The 18,272-nt window shown below is 45.6% G+C and overlaps 1 protein-coding gene across 1 annotated transcript in view; it reads right to left on the reverse strand.

Moving 5' to 3' along the window:
* DHX32 (DEAH-box helicase 32 (putative)) overlaps positions 1-14,342 on the reverse strand; it is a 51,263-nt gene extending 36,921 nt beyond the window's left edge. The window contains exon 1 of the mRNA XM_061162893.1: positions 14,122-14,342. The gene's annotated coding sequence lies outside the window, so the exon portion shown is untranslated. The remainder of the gene's footprint in view (positions 1-14,121) is intronic.
* Positions 14,343-18,272: the final 3,930 nt, after the last annotated feature.

An 18,272-nucleotide genomic window follows, 5' to 3' on the forward strand; every position in this document is an offset into this window, starting at 1 on the left:
CATCACCAACTCGATGGACATAAGTTTGAGCCACCTCCGGGAGTTGGTGATGGACAGCGAGGCCTGGCGTGCTGTGGTCCAAGGGGTTGCAGAGTCGGACACGACTGAGCAACTGAACTGAACTAAACAAGGGCACCAATACACTGGTTCCTATAATAGAATGAGGTTTCCAGGTTTCCCTGCAGTGACGCGGGTCAGAGGCCAGACTGCGGCCACAGAGCCCTCCTTCCCCGGGGATGTGGCCCCCACGTCACACCGTCACTCTCCCCGGTGAGGCCCCCGCCTGCTTCTCTAACCTGCTCTCCTACGCGGCACTTGGAACCAGTCAGCCTTGTTGGACAGAAACGCCTGTGAAGGCTGAGTCCACACAGGGCTCTACGCTGAACCCGGCGGGTCTGAAGGGTAAAGCTGTGAAGCCTGTGACACCTATTTGCAGTTCTCTCGCGGCCTGTTTTTCTTTCTTTTGGTCTATCTTTATTTATTTGGGCTTCCCTGGTGGCTCAGTTAGTTGGTAAAGAATCCGCCTGCAATGCAGGAGACCCCGGTTGGATCCCTGGGTCAGGAAGATCCCCTGGAGAAGGGAAAGGCGTTATAACCACTCCAGTATTCTGGCCTGGAGAATTCCATGGACTGTACAGTCCATGAGGCCACAAAGTGTCAAACACGACTGAGCAACTTTCACTTTATTTAACTGGAGGATAATGGGCTTTACAACGTTGTGCTTCTGCCGCACAACGCCACGAGTCAGCTGTAAGCATGTGTATGTCCCTTCCCTCTCGAGCCCCCCCACCCCCTCAGCCCATCCCCTAGGTCATCACAGAGCGCCACGCTGGGCTCCCTGCGCTAGACAGCGGCTTCCCACTGGCTATTTTACACAGGTCGAGTGTAAGTGTCAAAGCCACTCTTCTACATGTCCCACTCCGTGTGTGTCCACAGACCCTTTTACTGTCCTATGGACGGAGTTCCCGATTTGGAGGGGCGAGTGGCTGAGTTCTGAGCCCACCATCTCGCACGACAGACACACACACCTCTCCTCTCTGATTCAGCAACTGGCGGGAGCCGTGTCAATCACTTCCTCCTGGTCGTTGTTTAATCACTCAGTTCTGTCCAACTCTTCGCGGCCCCATGGGCTGCAGCCCGCTCCTCTGCTCATGGGATTTCCCGAGCAAGAATACTGGAGTGGGTTGCCATTTCCTTCTCCGCGGGATCTTCCTGACCCAGGGATTGAACCTGAGTCTCCAGCATTGGCAGGTGGAGTCTTTACTATTGAGCCCCAGTTTCTCCCAGATATAATTAAATACACACAAGAAATTCATGTCCTGGCCTTTGGCAAATTTAATAGTACCAAAACCTAAATAAGGGAAAACAAGTAATACAGGCTACACGTCACTCAAAATAAAATTTAATAAAATCTATCCTGTTGTCAATATAAACTACATTCTGTGACGAGAATTTTAAATCTGAAAGCAAACTGGCATTTGCTCATTTTTCAAAGCTATCCTACATGAGGCTGTAGATCACATAATTTGCCTGCCCTCTGAAGTGAAACTATCACAACTCTTAAATGAGCATTTATGAAAATAATACACTATCCAGCATAAAACGAAAGTACCTCACCAAGAAAAGAATCAGAAGTTAACACGTGGCTAACGAGCTACACGTTGGCCATTTATATTTTGGCTCTGGACCAGTAATGCTAGAAACATAAATGGAGTCCATAGACAAGGAAGGATAAAGCTTTCAAGGGACGAAGTCAAATAAGCTGGTGAGATTTGTCCTGAATGACTATTTCACTGTCTGATGCTCCCCTTCTGCATTTCCCCCATGTTCAACAGAATATCAGCGGGCTCCTCACACCTACCAAACCCTCACCTGTACAACTGCACAGGCCTGGCGACCCCCAACACTCAGTCTCTGGACCTCTTCTCTCTGTAAAAGGGCCGGGGAGGTCTCATCCTGTTTCACGGCTTTAATGCCACCGTATGTGGAGGTCTCCCTGTTTATACGTCCCGTCAAGCCTCTCTCCCTGAACTCCAGTATCGTGTATTCAACTACCTACGAGTCATCTCCAACGTGGATACTTAGCAGGCATTTCAAACTTTACGAACCTGAAGCTGAGAGCTGACATCTGCCCCAAAGTCATACACCCGGTCCTCTCATCTTCTTCCTTTTAACTGCTCAGACCCCCAAATCTGAACTTATTCTTCATTTTTCTTTATCTCTGATCCATCAGTGGGTGTGCTAGAGAGAACAGCAGCATCCAAAGATGTGCGTGTCCAAATGCCTGGGATCTTCATTATGTGCTTTGCTTGACAAGAGGACTGCAGATGTGATTGAGTTGAAGATCTTGGCTGAGGGAGATGGTACTGGTGGGTCTGAGCTAATCGCAGGGTCTGAAAATCAGAGACCCCTTCTCAGGTTTAGTCAGAGGGGATACGACCATGGAAGAAGGGCTGGGGAGATGCAATGCTGTTGGCTCTGAGGGAGGGTGAGCTCGTGAGCCACGATGTGGTGACCTCTAAAAGCTGGGAAACCAAGGAAAGGAATTCTCTCCTAGAGTGTCTAGAAAGCAGCACAGCCCTGCCTGGTTTTAAAGCAGTGATGAACATTTAAAAACAAGTATTTTAATTTTTATTTCTTTATTTGGCTGCACTGGGTCTTAGTCGCAGCACGTGGGATCTCTAGTTGAGACTTGCAGCATAAACTCTTAGTTGGGGCCTGTGGGATCTAGTTCCCTGGCCAGGGGTCCAGCCTGAGCCCCCTGCATCGAGAGTGCAGAGTCTGAGCCACTGGACAGCCAGGGAAGTCCCAAACCACGACGAACTAACTTCTAACCGAAGCAAATTAGGATAATAAATAAATTAGCACTAAATTTGCGGTGATGTGTTACAGGAGCAATAGTTCACTTATACATCTGGTCATGCCCGTTCTACCTTCAAAATGTATCAAAACCCCCATAACTTCCACCATGAACAGCTGGTCTGAGCCACTGTCCTCTCACCTGGACTACTGCAACAGCCTCGTGACTTGTCTTGGTTCCACCTTTAGTCTCTTGCAGTCAAAGAGATCCTGGCAAAGTCTACTTAGGGCTCCTCAGCTCAAAGAATTTCTCATGATTTAGAAATTTCACCTTGCTCCAGGGAAAAACCGCAATCCTTAACAGGACCTGCAAGGCCTGTGGGATCTAGAGGCATCACCTCCCTGCCCCAGTTTCCCCGGCTCCCTCTCTCTCTCACACTTCTCTATGCACGCGGCCCCCTCACTGTTCCCCAAACACACGGCACACGCCTGCCTCGCGGACTTCATATCCGCTCTGCTCTCCGCCCGAAACGCTCCTTTCCTCACATACCGAAATGGCCAGCTTCCTTCTTTTCCTAAAGACCTACATCAAATGTCAACTCTGCCAGTGGGGGCTTCGCTGCCATGGGTCTGCCGTGTCTGAACTTTCACCCACACCCCTGTGCCCCAAACCCACTCCCCTAGCTCCTTAACCTGCACTGTTTTCCTCTTTACATTTGTTTACTGTTGGAGCCCTCCACCAGAATGCAAGCACCTTGAGGCGGGGAGGTGTCTATTTTTCTCCCCGCCTTCACGGCAGAGTTGGCACATGGAAAGCATTCAACAAATATTTGCTGAATGAATGAGCAAATGATGCTGCTAGCCCCTCAGGGTACTGCTGTTCAACTCTCCAGGTTGCCCTCTATTCGGTCAGTGACCAAGTCCTTCAAAACTTTGCCGTGTTCTGTTCCGTCCATCGTGTCTTTCATCTGACGCCGGTCAACACCTGCCTTCCTCCCCAGGCTCTCCACTGCAATTTCTCGTGTACAGATCTGCACTTTCATTATATTACTCTACTTAAAGTTCCAGTTAGCTTGCTACTGCTGCATCAATAGAGCCGAAACACTTCCATCGGGAACTCACTATGTTTCTGGATTTCAGTGACTTTTTTGCCCCCGAATATGACCCAGGGTCACCTGGTATTTTTAAAGGGTATGGCCTGAGAGTCTGGTGAATTAGCATATCCATCAACTGAAATATCTGTGAGCTCTTAAGTTTTTCCATGAACCATACACCTAAATAACAAACCAGCTCCTTTTTCAACATTTCTTAAAGCTGCTTTTTTCTTGATGACTTGAGAAGAGTAATTTTGTAGAAAATCACAGTTATACTGAGATTCACACAACAGCGTGCCTCAATCTTGCTCCAGCGGGCCCCCGATCTTTCGGGTCACTTGTAAATAACCAGTGTGAAACGACAACATCCCTAAGGATCAGGGAGCTACTGAACCATCTGTACTACACACTATCTTTCCTTTCAGTCTCAAGACTCGAACCATTACTGAGCTATATCCTCTCTGGCAATTTCCACAGTCTGAACCCGGATACAGGGGGTACTCGATTAGCAATTAGAGGTTGAATCACCTTCTGTCCTTTGGGGATTTCACGATTTTTAAGAGTAACATCTGATTGTGTTTTATTACAGGTGTTATTCTCAATCTAACAGGTTTTCTCTAATCTCAAGTCTTCTCATCTTCAATGCCTGTATTTTCATGCCTTCCATTTTCTTATTCAACCAGTATTTGGGTGTCTACTAAGTATCTGGCCTGTGAACACACGAGGGACACGTGAACAGACAGGGCCTCTTAATCTTGTAGTCAAATAAGTAAGACTTCCTGGTGGCTCAGACGATAAAGAATCTGCTTGCAATGTGGGAGAGCCGGGTTCAATCTCTGGGTTGGGAAGATCCCCTGGAGAAGGGAATGGGTACCCCCTCCAGTATTCTTGCCTGGAGAATCCCATGGACAGAGGAGCCTGGTGGGCCACAGTCCACTGGTTTGGAAAAAGTCAGACACGTCTAAGTGACTAACACTTTCACTTTCGTTCAAGTAAGTAAAAGAAGGAAGAATAACAGGTATGTAGTAGAAAAAGGAAAAGATCCGGGGACAGGTAAGTTCACAGATGATACAAGGGCCAAATAAGGAAAGACTGGATGAGCTATGGGAGGGAGGCTGTTTTATTTTAAATGCCATGGGTCTAACTCAGTCATTTCTTGATTAAAATCTCTATTTTTTAAACATCTTGCTTTTCTTTACAATTGTGCTAAATCTGTTACTCAATTTTCTAAATATTATCTATGTTTTTTTAATATCTACCTTCAATTTTCTTAATTACTACTGCATGACAGGTTCTAGGAGAGCTGGTGCCCACTGAATGTAACGGCAGAAAGGAATGGATAGTGCAGTTATGAGCTAGCTTACCAAACGGGGCAGGAAGAGAAACCAGCGAACCACATTCAATGAAACATTATCAGAAATATTAAAAACTAAGCACCACTGCTTGACTATTTAAAATTATTTTCACAAAGGTCTGTGAAAATAGGTCTTTTCTATGATCTATTTCACAGCCTATCCTTTTTCATCTCCACTGCTTAGGAAAAGTGTTCTGGGGAAAACACACATATACAAACACCTTGCCTTTTAAAAAATTATTCTTTTAATGTGACTTCCAAATTTGTTTTGACACTATTTATGTGACCAATGCGTTTTTCTTGATGAATTTGTGCTAATTTTTATTGAAAGTTTTAAAATAATTTAATCACTATTTAAAGTCTCTTCATAGTCTGCAGAAAAGGAAATTTACTTATTATTCACATGTTTGCAAACAGGATTAAATGCAGACTCAGTAATTTCTTAAAGATCCCAGAGGACGTCCGTGGTGGTTCAGTGGTTAAGAGTACACCTTGCAATGCACAGGACATGGGTTCGATTCCTGGTCCAGGAAGATCCCGCATGTCGCAGAGCAACTGAGTCCAAGTACCACAATCACTGGGCCTGTGCTCTGGGGCCCTTGAGCCACTAGTGAACCCCAAGCGCCCAGACCCCGAGTTCTGCAGCAAGAGGAGCCGCCACAGTGAGAAGCCTGTGCCCACAGCAAAGAGCAGACCCTGCTCGAGCATCCCGAGCAAAGGCCCCCCGCACGGCTACAAAGACCCAGCACGGCCCAACATAAACAAACAAATCTTTCTCATAGATGTGAATCTGAGCAAACTCCAGGGGACAGTGAAGCACAGGGAGGCCTGGCGTGCTGCAGTCCATGGGGTCGCAAAGAGTCGGACACGACTTAGCGGCTGAACACCAAACAAGGGGAGCAGCTTAGTAAAAGGAAACACGTGTCCATGTGGAAACTCTGAACAATGCTGGAACACTAACGCAAACTCAGCACATGTACTCAACACATTCACTCAGGTTTTCACGTGGCGTCCTCTAGCTCTAGGTTTACGATAGATTTCCTAAGGTCAAGATCCACTTCTGAGTCATCTCTGCAGAGTCTACACAGTAACATAGGCCTTTGCAAAAATTATGTGACCAATACATATTAGCTGAAATAATAAACAATATACTTGTGAACCATGATGATAAGGTTTAGAACAAAGGAAGGTTAATGAGGCATTACAAGTGAATAATGACTGTCCTCAGTTTAGAGGGCTGTTATTTCTTTGGAGAACAGGATCATTAGTTCCATATTCCACACCAACTCTATTCAAAGTGCTTGTTTGTGACAAGATAAGGACCCTGCACCGCAGTGTAAATTAACCGGCTGCTTCCTTCCCTGAAGAAGTCTTGCTATTACCCTGAACTAAACAGTATGATTAGGGCCACAATCTATTCACATTCTGGCACCAGCTCCTAATCTCACTGCAAACCAGTAAGAGTCTGTGGACTGACACTGGTCTGCACACCGCACTTTGAAAACAATGGTTCCATCCAACCACTGAAGCTGGACTAGTACTAAGGATAACAATAACGATAATGAGGATGATTCTACCAATTAGCCTTTATGGAGTGCTTACTGGGCGCCAGATGCTATAAGTACTTAAGCACTTTATATGGATTATTTCATTTAAACTCTTAAGGACCCCATGAGGGTTTACTTTATTATTTCCATTTTTTTAATGAGGAAATTTAAGCCTTTAGAAGCTTAGTTAATTCACTCAGCTTCGAGCCGCTCCGCTGGGGTAGAGCAGCTGCTGAAGTCCAGCAGTCTGCCCTCAGCTTCGCCCCACGTATCTGTCCCAGGTACGGATCCAGTGTGTGCTCAACCACGTTGCACCACACTGCTCCCTGACTGCGGGAAGAACGAGAGCAGGCTCCCGCTGCAACACTCTGGGGTAGAGGACCACTCGATATTACAGAAGGTATCAGGCAGGGTGGCTGGGAAAACATACCATATGACGACCGTTCTTTCATGGAAAGGAAAACATAGTTGTAATCACCCATATTGAGAGTTACAGTCAAACATCCAATATGGAAACTTTACTTTCCATTTACTTTTCCATTCCATTTTAATCAAAAACAATGGCCTTAACATAACTGGGCTTTTAAGAAGATTACTCCTTTGCTTTCCTTTGTTTTAATTGGCTCAGCGCTCCCAAAAAGCACATCCTATTGTATACTGTCACCCTGCTTATTTAACTTCTATGCAGAGTACATCATGTGAAATGCTGGGCTGGAGGAAGCACAAGTTGGAATCAAGATTGCTGGGAGAAACATCAATAACCTCAGATATGTAGATGACATCAGCATTACGGAAGAAAGTGAAGAAGAATTCAAGAGCCTCTTGATGAAAGTGAAAGAGGAGAGTGAAAAAGCTGTCTTAAAACTCAACACTGAAAAAACAAAGAACATGGCATCAGGTCCAATCACTTCATGGCAAACAGACGGGGAAACAATGGAAACAGTGACAGACTTTTATTTTCTTGGGCTCCAATGTGGACGGTGACTGCAGCCATGAAATCAAAAGACTCCTTGGAAGAAAAGCTATGACAAACCTATACAGCATATTAAAAAACAGAGAGATTACTTTGCTGACAAAGGTCTGTCTAGTCAAAGCTTTGGTTTTTCCAATAGTCATGTAGAGATGTGAGAGCTGAACAATAAAAAAGGCTGAGCACCAAAGAACTGATGCTTTTGAACTGTGGTGTTGGAGAAGATTCTTGAGAGTCCCTTGGACTGCAGGGAGAGCAAACCCATAAACCCTAAAGGAACTCAACCCTGAATATACACTGGAAGGACTGATGCTGAAGCTCCAATACTTCGGCCACCTGATGCGAAGCACTGACTCATCAGGAAAGACCCTGATGCTGGGAAAGACTGAAGGCAGGAGGAGGGGACGAGAGAGGATGAGATGGTTGGACGGCATCCTCAACTCAATGAATATGAATCTGAGCAAGCTCTGGGAGTTGGTGATGGACAGGGAAGCCTGGTGTGCTGCAGTCCATGGGGCTGCAAAAAGTTGGACATGACTGAGCGACTGAATAACCTTGGTTTCTAGCAGAAGAGCTTGGCGGGTTGAAAAGAGTCAGACTAAGCATTATCACAATAATAACAATAATATACCAAACACAGCTTGAATAATCAATCCTGCACAATTTCTTTCAAGAATCCTACATTCTACTGGTAATTTGCACATACAGAAAGACTTTCCAAGCTCAATCAATGTTTGTGCATCATAATAACATATTACTCCCTACATGTAAGTATATAAATCAAGGGTTTTGTTAGAATTTCAAATAGCTGGGCCACTCAATGCTTTTCAACACTATTTTGATGACTATTTTTACCAGATAATATTCTAAAAACTAACACTTGAGTAAAAGCAAAGTTAATAATGTACGCTAAAACATTAATTTGACTTATTTATGCAGTCTAGTTAGATATCTGAACAAATGCGTGAGCCAATCAAAGCTGAAAACTAAAAATAGGCTATTGCCAGTCTCCCTAAGGAATTCACCATATTTATTTTACCTACAACATACACAAAATGAACTTTTATACAACTTCCTTATCAAAGATAGTATTTCCTGGGGCATTATCATACCTCCTGAAGTTACATTTTACTTGAATTGTTGCTCTAAATGGAGACTGTGAAACACAAAAAATATGAGGAGCGTTTTGCACAAAGTGTGTGTGTGTGTGTGTGTGTGTGTTCAGTCAGTCGTGTCCGACTCTTTGTGACCCCATGGACTGCAGCCTGCCAGGCTCCTCTGTCCGTGGAATTCTCCAGGCAAGAATACTGGAGTGGGTTGCCATTTCCTCCTTCACGCTAACAAAGTAATGGGTAGCCATTCTGCACCAACTTTATTAAAATAAGAATCAGTCGATAAACTATGTTGTGCACTCTAAGGCAGGTGGAGGAAAATAGAATCATTTCAGGGAGTGCCAACACATGAGCCTGGAAGAGCAGGGGTTCTATTCTGTTAATCTCTCCAGATTTTCTGGTTCCTCCTCTCTAGTCTCTGTACCCCAGAGTTTTATCCCCAACCCTCTTCTCACTGCACATAACCTCCCCGGAGAACCTCACTCACATTTTAACTTCAATCACTGAGTGCTTCACACGAGTTTCTATCTTCATCTCAGACTTCTTTCTACAGTTCCAGACCCACACGTCCAAGTACTACTTATGGGACATCCCAACTTAGATAACAGGCAATTTCAGGGTTAATGTTCAAAACTGAATTTGTCATCTACCCCACTTCTCACACTTCTGAGAAAGAAAAGGGCTTCTTTCCTCCTTTCACGTTCCAGATCAGGCAACTGACAGAACAGTGCCCGTCAGCAGGAAGTCATCCCTGGCTTCTCCCCCACCTCCACCTCCGGCATCTCCAAGGCTGCTGATTTCACCTCCCTCAGCGGCCCCTCCTCCTGATTCCCGACACCATCACCACCAGAGCCTTAGTTATCTTATCATTTCTCCACAGAATTACTGCAAAGTCTCCAGTTTTGCTTTTCTGCCTCCATCTGTGGCTCTCCGTCAACACATCATTCGCAGGCTGCCAGCCATCTCTGTCAAATGCAAAACTGGTCACATCACTGACTCAAGTGCTTTTTATAATCTTCAGGATAAAAGCCTCACTCCTGGATTCTTTCTGACTTAGTCTGTATTTGCCTCTCCAGCCTTCTAGTATGTTCTCTCTGCTCCTGCCACAGTGGACTTGTGCCCAGAGCTGGTCCCCTATCCCCTGTACCTCTGCCTGGGAGGTCCCCCTGCCCTCACAGACAACCCATCGGGTCATTTCCTAGTCCCTCCTGGAGAAGAAAGCCAGGTCCCAGGAAGTACCTCACACATTACAGGTGCTCACCGAATATTTGCTGCATGTATGCCGGAGTTAATGACAACTCTTTACATTTAATAAATTATTTGGAATATACAAGGAATTTTCATTCATATCTATAATCATATTTGACAACCACTGCAGGTTTTATCATCCCGAGTTATCAATGAGGAAATAATGGCCCCTGACTTTCCCAAGATGGAAGAGCAGGAATTAATGCACTCATCCCTAACTAAAGGCTTGTCCTCTATTATTATCCTACTTAATTATCAGGTACACCCTGAAAACCCACTATGAGCTAAAAGGAATACAGAAGCAGCCTAGGTCATGGACTCAGCTCTAAAATGTTTCATCTCATCAGAGGCACAACACCCATACACAAAAAAATTGAGAGAAAATTCTACAAGATAGTATAGTATATATATAAAATAGATTACCAACAGGGACCTACCATATACACAGAGAACTATATTCAATATCTTATAATATTGGAAAGAATCTTGAAGGTAAAAGAATCTGAGAAGGAACATATATATATGTATATATAATGTATATGGCTAAATTACTGTACTATACACCTGAAACTAACATAAAACTAACACGATACTGTAAATTAACTATACCTCAATAAAAAAAAAATTCTAAGATGAAAAAAGAAAGTATAGTGTAGTATAGGGCTAAGTGCCAAAGTGCGTAGTGACCCCAGGAGGAACAGAATGCACTCAGTGGGCACCCACCTATCCTGGGGGCTTCCTGGGGCTCAGAGGGGAAAACATCCCTCTGCCGATGCAGGAGATGCAGAAGCAGCGCGTTTGACCCCTGGGTTGGGAAGATCCCCTGGAGAAAGGAATGGCAAGCCACTCCAGTACTCTCGCCTGGAAAATCCCACAGACAGAGGAGCCTGGCGGGCTCCAGTCCAGGGGTTCTCGGAGTCGGACACGACCGAGTCACTGAGCATGGACACATGCACCCCTGTGCTGGAGAGGCTTTCCAAACAGGAGATGGGGGTGCGCAGCATGGCTCTGCAGCCCAATTACACTAGGAATGATTAAACGGGCTAAGACAGGGGCATTTCTTAAGTCCAACATGGTCATGCGGACCATGACAGGTCTGGAGGACAGAAAGGAAACAGCAAAAATGGAAATATAATTGTTTTCTGCCTTTGACCAAATTCCTTCTGAGTTTCAGAAAGTAACAAGAGTAAGAGTTCTCTCACTATGGAAAAACAGAAATCCAGAAACAAAAATGAAAACTTCCTCTGACTTAGGAGAGTAAGCTTATGAAACAGAAGTACATTAATCTGCTTTACTTTCTTTCTTTCCTTTTGAAATCATCCTACTTGAATTAAACCATGTTAACTTCCTAAAGGAATTACTTTTACTTTAAATTCTGATGTGGACAAGAGATTTAAATAAGAAAAAGAAAGGCCACCTCTGTCTCTTAATTGCTACCTTGTTATTTCCTGGGACAATGCTTTGGCTTGCTACATGTAGTTGAGCATCAGCAAAGTAAACAATAATGTAATTATTCCCTTCAGTGAAGACCTGGGAAACTTTTCTGAACATGACAGTGAAAACAAATAGAAAAAGTAGTACAAAATCCCCAAAGGGACAACCAGTGCCTTTACCATTCATTTCAACCCCCAGCCACTAGCGACTGACCTCAGGCCATTCCCTCCAGTAATAAAGCACATCCCTTCATCTGGAGCAATTTCTTTAAAGCTCTTCTCAATCATTCAACAGGCATTTAACAAGTACATTGTTACTGGAGAAAAAGAAACTGAATACCAACCCTTGCCTTAGACATTTTTGTACCTACCCCTTCCTCATTTTCACCCCCCTCTTCAGTCATTTGTTCCATAGGTACATGATCCCCTAAAACAAATGCTGTTTTTCAGTTGCTCAAGTCACCTCTTACCTAAAATATGTCAATGCAAGATTGCCTCAATGTCAAGCTCATAGCTATCGATAAAATTATTCATCTATACTACAAAGTATTTACCAATACATATCTCCATTTTATAAAGCAATTATCCTCTGGTGAAAAAAGAAACAAATCTGCATATAATTGTTAAATTCTCGAATAATTGTTACATGAAGATCTACAATTTTGGTTCTTTCTTCTTTTTAAGTACAAGTGCCTAATCCTTTGCTATATAAGAAAATTTAACCCTACCTCCTCTTTTCTTTCTGTTAGTAAAAGCCAAGCTTTAATCGTTATCTTGTCACTTTGACTATGACATTATTAATGAACATCATTATGTATGTTTCTCCAGTGAAAAGACCAATTCATAACTTTGCTAATGATGTGAAAACTATAATTTGAAAAGACTGTACTACAGAAGAACTGTTGATCTTAGAACCTTTCTATCTAAAAATCCACCATGAAGTGTTTACTTTCCAACTTGAATTTATTACTTTAATATTGTAGCTGTTGAATTACAGGTTCTGTATCTATCACACTGCTTGTCAATATCTACATAAACATAAAACTTGTGGCTTTGACAACGAATCTGAAAAAGTCCCCATACAGTCTGAGAGGAGATAGCCCAATTTGGTGGAATATAATGAATGTCCCTTTCCATCACTGAGTATCTGCTTCTTAGGTTCAATTAACCTCTGAATGATTCTCTTTATGCGAGGAAAGTAATTCTCCTGATGTCCTTGTCATCTACAGGGTGGAAAAGAATTCTTTGCCATCTACTAGTGGCAAAGAATGAGCAGTCACTACCGTGACCCCAAAACACTCTCCTCTTTTCATTCCCCTCAAGTTCTGTCTAGGGCAGCAGGAGGAATTGATAGAGGGGCCAAAATCTTCAGACCGGAGCACTGCATCCATCACGCCATTTCCTCCTACTGGCACGTGCATTCCCCTTGTTTTCCTTCTCCCCTCTCCTCAGGGTTGTTCTTCTTGACCTATACAGCACTCTCCCCGTGGTCTGAATTTTTACAGCCTACCAGATAAAATGCCCGGTGATCCCTAACACTTCCTGAAAGCACTACCTGCATCGATGTTTTCAAAACCATTCTTAGGAGAAAAAAAGACTATGGTGTGGGATCTTGCTACAAAAAAAGATTACGGTGTGTTTCACTGACCTACCAAGTTTTGGTACAGAACGTGTGGGCCTGGTGCCTGCAACTTGGAGGGAAAACCAGGAGGAGCCCTGAAACAAATACACACACACACACACACACACTGCTACAACTTGGAGCGAAAACCAGGAGGAGCCCTGAAACAAATACACACACACACACACACACACTGCTACAACTTGGAGTGAAACCAGGAGGAGCCCTGAAACAAATACACACACACACACACACACACACACATACACACACACACACACACTGCTACAACTTGGAGCGAAAACCAGGAGGAGTCCTGAAACAAATACACACACACACACACACACACACACACACTGCTACAACTTGGAGCGAAAACCAGGAGGAGTCCTGAAACAAATACACACACACACACAGCTACAACTTGGAGCGAAAACCAGGAGGAGCCCTGAAACAAATACACACACACACACACACACACACACCACTAAAAACCGGAAAGATCCGACTGGGGCCCAGGGCCTGAAAGGTGACACTTGGATGACAGTGCAATGTGCGCAGCGGAGGCGCCTTCTCCCCGCTTTTCGGGACCCGGGCGACGCGCTCGGCCCACTGCCGACCACTTGCTCCCATCTGCTAAGAAGCGCTGCCCGCCAAAGTGACACGAGTGGCCGAGGTCTGGCCCCGGGCCGACCGGGCGCACCCCACACCACCCGTGGCCGCCCCCCAGCCTCGAGGCCTCGGGGCCCGCAGGGAGGGCGGGTCCGCTCCGCGCGCCCGGACGCGGCTCCGCGAGGCTGGAGGGCGGCCAGAGGTGGGGGGCGTCTCCTCCCGGGCGGTTCACCAGTCGGGGCGGGGTGCTCCGGGGCCACCCGGCGGGCCCGCCACAGGTGCGCCGGGCCGCCCCCACCCCAGCCTCCCGCCGCCGCGGCCCGGCCTTTACCTGCGGTCCGCGGACGGAGGCCCGGGCGCGGCCGCCCTTCCCCCCCGAGCTCGCCGGGCGCACGGACCGACGAACGGACGCCTCGGGTCGGCGACGGAGGGTTCACGGGGCCCCACCCGAAGGCCCCGCCGGGGACGCGAGGGCCGCCGAGGGGAGGGCGCGACCGCCTAATCAGGCCACTCTGGGGCAGCGCGTCTTCCGTCCGCGGGCCCCCTCCGCCCGCCGCGCTAGCTGCCCCGCTGGAGACGCGGGGGCCCTCGCGCTCGCTCGCGTTTCCTGGCGTCTTTTGGTCCCTCCTTCTCGCCGTCCTTCCTGCTCCTCCTCCTCCTCCCCACCCCGCCCTCCGGGTTGTCAGGGCAACCGAAGCGACGCCGGCCCCCGGGAGGAGAGGCGTTAGAAGGGGCTTGCAGCACCGGGGGCTCGGCCCGTAGGGGCCCGGGAGCAGCTTCCTCTATGGAGCTCCAGAGTAAGGGGGCCGGGGTCGGGGCCGGGGTCGGGGCCGGGGCGGGCCTTCCCTGGAACGGGTGTGGGCGCCCTGCGCGCAGCTCCACAGGCTTTTTTTTTTTTTTTTTTTTAAACGCTTTTGACCTGGATATACGGCCTCCCTCTCGCGCTTTCTTCTCCGGGAGAGAGAAAGGGGCTAAATCCCGCGGAGTGTGATTGTCGGGAGCCCGAGGGCTGCGTGAGCTCGGGAATGTGGGCTGGAGGAGGCAGCGCCCCCAGGGTGTTGCTTCCTGAAATGACCTCCCAAGCAAATCCGTTTCTTGTTAGTATTGCTGTCATTATTATTGGAGCTTCCCTGTTGGCTCCGATGGTAAAGAATCCTCCTGCAATGCGGGAGACACAGGTTCGATCCCTGGGTCGGGAAGATCTCTTGAAGGAGGGCATGGCAACCCACTCCAGTATTCTTGCCTGGAGAATCCCATGACAGAGGGGCCTGGCGGGAATACAGTCCACAGGGTCGCAGAGTCAGACACGACTGAAGAGACTTGGCATAACACAGTCGTCACTGCTTTGTTTGGTACTTTGATTCATTGACCATAAGTAGCCGTTCTGCTTCTAAAATGTCAGCAATTGAACCTGCAAGGAGGCCAGCTCTTGTACTTACTAGAAGATATGGCATCCTCTTCCCAGTAGTCGGAGATTTGAAAGAGAGAAAAATTGTGAGGTTTGTGCAAGAGTGTTTAATTCGTTGCTAGAAGTTCTCCGAGGTAGGCTTGGACACGCAAAAAGGGAAAAAGTTACGATTTCTTTTACTGTTTCCCACTTTGACAAAAGGTGAGCCGTCTGGAATGATCAGATCTAACACCAGCTTTAACTTACTGTGTTTCTGATTGTTGTTCAGTGTGCTGTGCTTAGTCGTTCAGTGGTGTCCGACTCTTTCTACCCCATGGACTGTAGCCCGCCAGGCCCCTCCGTCCATGGGATTCTCCAGGCAAGAATACTGGAGTGGGTTGCCATGCCCTCCTCCAGGGGATCTTCCCAACCCAGGGATTAAACCAGGCCTCCCACCTCGCAGGCGGACTCTTTACCATCTGAGCCCCCAGGGAAGCCCATTGATTGTTGTTTTTATATTATTAGCACTGCTGCTACTACTCTTCAAACCTCTCTAGGGACACAGAGCTCCATCCTTCTTTCCCAAGCTGTTTTATTGCTCCTTTTGTTCTTAAAATAAGAACAGTGTTTCATAGGGAGACTAGAAAGACCTGGAACTGTTATAGGAGGATGCAGTGTGACTCTGAAGACCAAGTTGTCTTTTCTTGCACAATTTCAGAAATGAAAGTGCTCAGACCATGTCGATTCTCTGGGGTATATGCTGATGTTGTTAAAGGTCGTTAGTTTCCAAGGAGGTTTCTAAAGAGTTTCTCCCTTCTTTTAACTCTCTTGCTGAGCTGAAAGCTTGTAAGTTGAGAATTATAGTTTGAGTGGATTTTATACACTATTCTATCACTCACACTTGTAACTCTCTGGATTCTGTGTGTTATCTAACCTGTTGAAAGAAATTCAACTTACAACAATGTTAGAATTTTTGTATCATTTCAAACTAATGCCAGGGTGTGCATGTTCTCTCTTTAGAGAAGAAGTAAAGTGAAGTGAAATATCTCTCTTAAAAATACCAACTTTATTTCTTCAAATTTATGTTACTGTTTAACTGTGTAAACTAAAAATTTCAAGTGTGGTATTGAATTTGGTATTTCCAATTTCAATATCAATACCAATTTCAAATTCCAATACCAATTTCTATGGTATTTCCACGGTATTCTCTATGTTCTAAGTACTCTCCTCGGGTGGAGGATTGAACAGTGAATAAAACCCTGTTAGCTTTGGTTATCCCTGGGAAACTGAGCAGACACTTGCCCAAGAACTTCTGAAAACCTCCCTGGGGTCTGAGATTAGGGGAAAGCAAATGGACAGAAGGCTTCCGGCAGAATAACCCAACAAAGAATGAGGGAAAGGGGTTCCAGCCAGGTCCCTGAGACCAGAGAGAGCAGTGTGCGTTTAAGGTTCAGAGTTCGAAGATCAGCAGAGCTGTAACTGAGAAGACTGAGGGGTGGAGCGGAGGAGGAAGAAAAGAGACAAGGCTGGAAGAGTGAGTAGGAAGCAGATCCTGGAGACTTTGTAAAACTGTGAGAAATTTATTACCTCTTTGAATGACACATCTCGTTTATATCTGATCACAGATATATCTGATCACATTGGGTCTTAATGTGGAAAATATTTGCTAAATAATCTTTTATGCCTGGGACACAACTGTAAACTTATTCTTTTTTACATACTCTCAAATGCTGTCACTAGTTTAATTTTAGATAATTCAAACAATGACCATTTACCTTAGAGAATTCTTTAGCAGCCTAATAAACATCATTTTGGGTGAATATTAATTTATTTGCTGTTAATAAATATTTTAAAGGACAAGATTAGATGGTCTTTAAGGTCCTTTTTAACTTCAAGAAATGTACCCTACCAGATTCTACCTGAGACTCAAGTTACTATTTTATCCTCTCAAAGATATTGGAAAATACTATGGCTGTGATATTAACAAATATGACAATTATACTGTCATCAGTGTTATATTAACAATATGTTGTTATGCCAATATTATCTGGCATATTTTAAGCCTGGTGTGTTCATGATACCATTTGTTATTGGGGGCTTTCAAGTAGCATTTTACTGGTGTAGTTGGATATAGCACCAGTAAATTGATTTAAAAGGAGGCACCTTCTTCATTGCCTTTAAGGATTAAACATGTATCTAAGGACAACACCAAAGAACTACTAGAAAAAACCCCCAAGTCAGTCTTACCCATTCTGTTTCCACACACTTAGGTTTCTATTACTTTTAGGAGTGACCTTTATTAACTGAGTCATTAAAATCCCATAAACATAAGCACTTCAAATCCCACAGCTGGATCACACTCTGGCAATAAGCAGAGGGTGACTGGGCTACCACTGTTTTGCAGAATGATAGTAAGCCAATGATCCAAGAAATGACTCCTGGGGGAAAGGGGCAAATTAAATCAGCTTACAACCCTGGGCTGTTTGGAATGGTTTTGGCTCTTGGCTTACATATTTACATCTTTAATTATTTTCTTCCTAAACTAACAACGCGGTTGGAAAGATAGCCCATGTATGAAATAACATGAAAAATGCACATCAAATTCCTATTTTTAAAAAATTATTTGTGTTTGGCTGTGCTGGGTCTTCACTGCTATGCAGTCTTTTGTCAGTTGCAGCTAGTGTGGGCCACTTTCCAGCTGCAGTCCAAGTGCTTCTCACTGTGGTGGGTTCTCTTGTTGCGGAGCACAGGCTCTAGGCGTGCCGGCTGGGTAGTTGTGGTGCATGGGCTTAGCTACCCCGCGGCATGTGGCATCTTCCCCGGCCAGGGCCTGAACCTGTGCCCCCTGCCTTGGAAGGTGGATTCTTATCCACTGTGCCACCAGTGAAAGTCGTTCAGTCGTGCCCGACTCTTTGCAACCCCATGGACTATACAGTCCATGGAAGTCTCCAGGCCAGAATACTGGAGTGGGTAGCCTTTCCCTTCTCCAGGGGATCTTTTCCCACCCAGGGATGGAACCCAGGTTTCCCACCTGGCAGGTGGATTCTTTACCAGCTGAGCCACAAGGGAAGCCTAAGAATACTGGAGTGGGTAGC

Source organism: Dama dama, chromosome 15 (assembly GCF_033118175.1).
Source record: "Dama dama isolate Ldn47 chromosome 15, ASM3311817v1, whole genome shotgun sequence".
Lineage (NCBI taxonomy): Eukaryota > Metazoa > Chordata > Mammalia > Artiodactyla > Cervidae > Dama > Dama dama.